The 5,845-nt window shown below is 38.2% G+C and overlaps 1 protein-coding gene across 2 annotated transcripts in view; it reads left to right on the top strand.

Annotated features, from left to right (window-relative positions):
* AR (androgen receptor) overlaps positions 1-5,845 on the top strand; it is a 162,471-nt gene that overhangs the window by 1,858 nt on the left and 154,768 nt on the right. The window lies entirely within an intron of this gene.

Here is a 5,845-nt window from a genome sequence, read left to right as displayed (position 1 = left end):
GCCCTTCCAGATTCCTGGACAACCCCCGCCCCCCACCAGCCTCCAAAAATCTTGCCTGCCACTTGGTACTCCATGTCTCGCTGACTCCAAATTTAAATCCAATTGCAAGGGCCATCTTCCGAAATAAAGCCCTTAAGCCCTCCACTACTTCTCCTTCTCCCCGCCCCCAAATCAGAGAACCTGGACAAGAAATATGGGCACTTTCTCCTCTTAAGGTCTGTTAGGGATTGCTCCCCTGGCCTGTGGCTGGTCTTGGCAGGTTAGAGGCGAAATAACTGACCCAAACTTTTCTCAACCCGCCTCCTCCAAAGAGATGAAATGGAGTATGGGATTATGGGAAGAAGGTGGTCTCTGGGTTCTGAGTGCCGCTGTGTGAAGAAGGGGTGAAGTCCCTTTGTTGGCAACAAAGAGGACTTGCCCCAGGGTTGGAGGTCAGGAGAGAGACTCCAACCAGGCAAGATTAGAGCAGGCAAAGGTAGGGGAAAGCCAAATGTCCCCTTTCCCCGTAAACAATGGGCAGGATTTGCCCTCACAGGTTGACAATGTTGGAACTAGATGGTAGTGTTGCTTTTCTCTTGTAAAGTGTTTATTTGCTCTATGGATTACAACAGATCCACAGTTCCTACTTTGAGTTTGCATTAGCTCTATAAAGAGGAGAATGTTCTTTTAATGAACAATTTAACCAGACTTGAGTCTGACTTACAAAAGTGTTGGGAAAAAAGTTAAAGGATTTCCTGCTATTCCAGCGTGCATAGAAATCTGCTTTTGTGAGATTAGGGTTTACAAAAGGAATAGGGCTTTTCCTTCATTTTAAGGACTTACTTGCATTTTAAAACATGATATGTTACCTCTAACAAATTAAGTAAGAACTGTTAGGGACCTATGAGCCTTAATCTTGCCCAATAGTTTTCATTAGGACATGAGAAAAGTGGCGGTCAATTTCATCTTGCGTGTTAAAAATTCTTACTTACCACAATTGAGCACTTTGGAGACCACATTAAAGATTTTTTTCCTAGCAAACTAAGATATTAGTTTATCTCCATGAGGGAGGGAATATTGACTGGGGAACTAACTCCTCAGATCTGCTGGGTGCTGATGTCCTCATGGATGTTGATGTCTTGTTCCGTGTTTCTGTAGCTATTTTCTTTACCTGTGACTTTTCAAAATTTGTTAGACTTAGCATCTTTGTTTGGAGACTTAAATCCAACAATTTGCTTCCTTTCACTGATGCTTCTGTTCTTGGAAGGTTGATAGCACAGTGTTAGAAAAGAAAGAGGAGGATAGGAGTTCATAAAATATTATTTTCTGGGTTACTGAAGAAACAGCTTCTAACCAGGCTTTATATTTTTTAGGTTCTTAAGGTTTGGCTTACAGGATTTTCAAAGGCTTCATTTATATTGTCAGTCTTTTCTAGTTAATTTGAAATTTGTTTTTTTTTTTTAATTTTTTCAATGTGGTTATACTGTGGGACAAAAGGTCTTCGTTTCATAAGAACAGATTTACTTGCTAGAGTATATATTTTTTTCCTAGGGCGGTTGCTAGTCAGCGGAGCTCTCTTCTACTGTGAACTATTTTTCTTTTGGCGGGGTCGTGGGGAATGTATAAGGTGCTTCATGACCTGCCCAGTCACTGGAACCATCCTGTCCCTCTTCTGTATGCCTCCCCCAACACCCAAGTAGCTCAGTTAACAGGGAGGGGGTGAATGATTCCACATATTTGTTAAGAGATGTGTGTGTGTTCGAAGACATAACCTGAAATTTTCAGAAAGTGGCTACAGAGAGCTTTTAAATAGCTCTTCCCATCAGGTGTGCAGTAAGCTAGGGGATTTTATCCCAGGTCTTAATGGAAAAACTTCTCTATTTCTAAAACCTGCATAAATTAATGACCTCAACTAGTGAGACATTAGCAGTACCCGAAGAAAGTACAAGATTATTTAATCTTTCCTGGTTTGTGATTGCTGCACTAGTTATAGGAATCTAGTGAAAGGGAAAACTGGCATTCCTGTCTTGTGTGTTGACAAAGATTTTTCATTTCTAGGACAAAGAAAATCCTTGAATCAGGTTTTTGAAAATTTATCAATTTCATCAGAATTCAACAAATCCCAATCTAAAAGTTGGTATTTTCTTACTTTCTTTTTCTTTCCCTCACTTTGTAGGGGCACAGTTTGGTGAAAGGCAAGGAATTATTTTAAGCCAAAGCTAGAGCTTCCACCCTCTCTGTATTGCATGCATTATGTGCCAACTTTGAGTTAAAAAGCTCAACATTCTAGAGACTTCCAATAATCTGTTGGATTACTCCCTTTTCCAATTGTGTGTGTGTGTTCATATACGTTATTTAATTGTAGGGTTTTCTTTAACTTAAAACTTCTGGAATAGCTCTGTGTTCTTATGCATCTACAATATTTCTGCCGAGAGGAGAGAGGCCTAAGGTGGTCCTTTAATTTTTATTTTTACTTATTTTAGCATGTGGTATGAGCAGAAGGAATAATAAAAAGTGATAGGGCTTGTGTGAAACCCTGATAATATTTTATGGAGCTGTCTTCCACCAAGAATAAATAAGACTACAACTTTGTTAATTGACCACTGTCTCACTTGACAGAAGTAGGGCCCTTTATATCCCAGCAAACAGCGTAATAATATGACAAATATTTATTCTTGGGAGATGAGACCAAGGGGAGCCTGTTCAGGAATTAGAGTTGGGGTTTAAATAAATTATCCAGATGCAAAAAGAACATTTAAATTTTTCTCTTGATAATTTGTTCTGGTCTTCATAATAGGTAGTATTTTAGTAGTGCTTTGAAATTGGCAAATCCTGCCTTTCTCCATTAGTTGTTTCAAAAGAAGTCATTTTATTAATTCCCCTTTCCATCTCCTCTCCTATCCACAGTTATCAAGTCACTTTTTATGACTATATTGCAAGGAGCAGTTTGTCTTTTTTGTAAATCTGAGTTTTGCTTTGGGAATGACACTCTCTGTCCATAGGCTTTCAGGGTCAATATGTTGGAAAGAAGCATCCTTTCTTCACGGTCAGTAAATAACTGGTGAGTTCTGTCTGGGTACCAGTAATCAGAACCCGAGGACCATATAGCCACACTGGGTGGTACCCCATTTGAAAATATGTGCAAGATGTAGTGATAGAATTCTTCTCTTGGTTGTCCACAGAGTATCTCTCTCATCTTGGCCAAAGGTTAACATCAGTGAGAGACATTTTTGAAGAAGCTTGCAGCTTTCCTGTTGCAGGGTCACTTAACGGAGCTTTCTTGCCAGTGCTAATTTTGCCTCATCAGACTTCCATTCTTTTTAGGCTGTAAACTTTGATATTAATATATTGAATTTGCTGGCACATTTCATTTTCTTTTTTAAATGTTTTACCGCCCTGTAGTAATTTTCTCATCTGGTATACATATATGTATTTAAACCAAACAATTCTTTGGTCTCCCGACTCTTACTTGTACTGTGGCTGCTCTTGGTGGGATTATGTGAGTTGGAGTTAGGGACATGGACAATTTTATTATTATTGTTATTTACTGTGATATCAAGACCACCAGTTTCATTCAGAACTGTGCTAAGCAGAAAGCAGAATGCCAGCTGGTAAGCAAGGGGCTTATTTTATAATAAGTGGTAAGCAAGGGGCTTATTTTATAACCAAACGTGAAATCATGATTCTGAAAAATAGAAAGCAAATAAAAATCAAGTTTTGTGAGGTTGGTTTGAGAGGGAAAAGGAAACTTCTCCCCACCCCCTACCTCCAGTATTTTCTCTTTGTCCGCAGCTTCCTTAAGTGCTGCCTGTCCCCGATTTTCTTTCTTTCTACTCCTTTCATGCTTTTGATATTGGAATATAGACTTTTTTTTCTACTTTTCAGGATATTTTTTCTCATTACACCTGTGGCATGCTCCTAAAGAATTTTTTTTTTTAATCTGGAGAGTAACAGATCAGATCAACCTCAGCACCTTTCTTTTAAGGCTAGATAGATGACTTGAAGAAATTGCAAAATGAATAGCTGGGCTTTTTTTACCTTAAGGTTAGAGCCTGATTTAACAGTTGCTGAGGGAGCTGAACTAGATGGCTTGAGGACTTGGTGATTTAATGAAGTATTTTGCTGGCTGCTGTCTCTGTCTCTTGTTCTCTGTCTCTCTCTGTCTACTGGCTATTTTGGCAACGTTTTCTCAAAACCTGAGAATAACTGGACCCTCTCGCCTCTGAGACAGCTCTGTCTGGGTCAAACTTCTGCAGTGCTTTCACAAGTAGTACCTGATCTATATGCAATGGTGCTTGCTAGAATTGTCTGGCTGAGCTAATATGGTGATGCTATATGTGAATTAATCATTTAAAAAAAAGAAAGGTATTGAAGAAATTATTCAACCTCAGAATTTGCCTGCCAGCATTACATCACGTTCTGAGATGTTGAACTCAGAGTAAGTTATCCTCATCCTAGGCACAAAGTTGACTTTTTTTCCCTCGTTGCTTGTAAAGCTCCATACAGTTATCAGTATTGGTTGGCATTTGCCGTATTGAAGAGAATTATGAAATCTCATATTTATATAGCACTCTTTTCAAAGAAAAGACCCAGCATCTTCTGGTTTATTCACTAGCACTCATGTAAGTTTGAGTAAGCCAGGAGGGTGCTTAGTGTACATCCCTTTGCTAGTCGAGGGAGTAGAAGTTGTTGCATTTTCTATAACATTTGTTTACCATAGGGAAACCTCTCTAGAGTTGCACTTCCCAGCTTTTTTTCTTGAAATTTCCCACCTGACAGATGATGTTTTAGATTTTTGCTCAGTAAGGGCTACTTTTAGTGACTGCTGCTGTGATTTATGCACAGTTCCTTGCACACTCATGAATGCTGCCATCCCTTCTCTCTTACACCAATTCCTGTTGCCAACCTACAGGGCAGAGCAGTGTTGAGAGTGGCTCATCTAGATAAGCGTATAGCTCTAAAGTGCTGGTTACTTGAGAATGCTGCCAATTTAGATCATGCAGTACCAGAGTTTTATTTTTTTTAATCAACAGCTTTATTGAGACGTAATTCACAATATATAATTCACCTATTTAAAGTATACATACAATTCAATGGTTTTTATTATATTCAGAGTTGGGCAACCATCATTGCAATCAATTTTAGAACATTTTAACCACTTAGCAGTCAAACCCCACCACAACCCTGAGCAACTATCAACCAACAGTCTACTTTCAGTCTCTATGGATTTGCTTATTCTGACATTTAATATAAATGGAGCCATGCAGTACGTCACCTTTTGTGACTAGCTTCTTTCATGTAGAATAATATTTTCAGTGTTCATCCATGTTGAAGCACATCTCAATATTTTCCATTTTATGGATGTACCTCACTTTATCTATCCATTCATCAGTTGATGGACATTAGAGTTGCTTCAACCTTTTGGTTATTATGAATAATACTGCTATGAACATTTATGTACAAGATTTTTTCTATGAACATGTTTTTTAATTCTTTTGGGTACATACCTAGGAGTGGAGTTTCTGGGTCATATAGTAACTCTGTGTTTAACCTTTTGAGGCACTTCCAAACTGTTTTTAAAAGTGGCTACACCATTTTACAATCTCACCAGCAACGTATGAGGGTCCTATTTCTTCACATCCTGCCAATACTTGTTATTGTCTTTCTAATTATAGACATCACAGTGGGTGTGAAGTGGTATGTCAAAGTGGTTTTGATTTGCATTTCTCTAATGACTAATAATATTAAGCATCCTTTTATATGCTTATTGACTGTTTGTATATCTTCTTTGCAAAAAAGGTCTTTGCTCATTTGTAATTAGATTATTTTTCTTATTGAGTTGTAAGAGGTTTTTTTTTTTTTTTTT

Source organism: Neophocaena asiaeorientalis, unplaced genomic scaffold, assembly GCF_003031525.2.
Source record: "Neophocaena asiaeorientalis asiaeorientalis breed wild unplaced genomic scaffold, Neophocaena_asiaeorientalis_V1.1 scaffold455, whole genome shotgun sequence".
NCBI classification, from domain to species: Eukaryota; Metazoa; Chordata; class Mammalia; order Artiodactyla; family Phocoenidae; genus Neophocaena; species Neophocaena asiaeorientalis.
The sequence above is the reverse complement of the archived record's forward strand: the minus strand, read 5'-3'. Positions and strand labels throughout refer to the sequence as shown.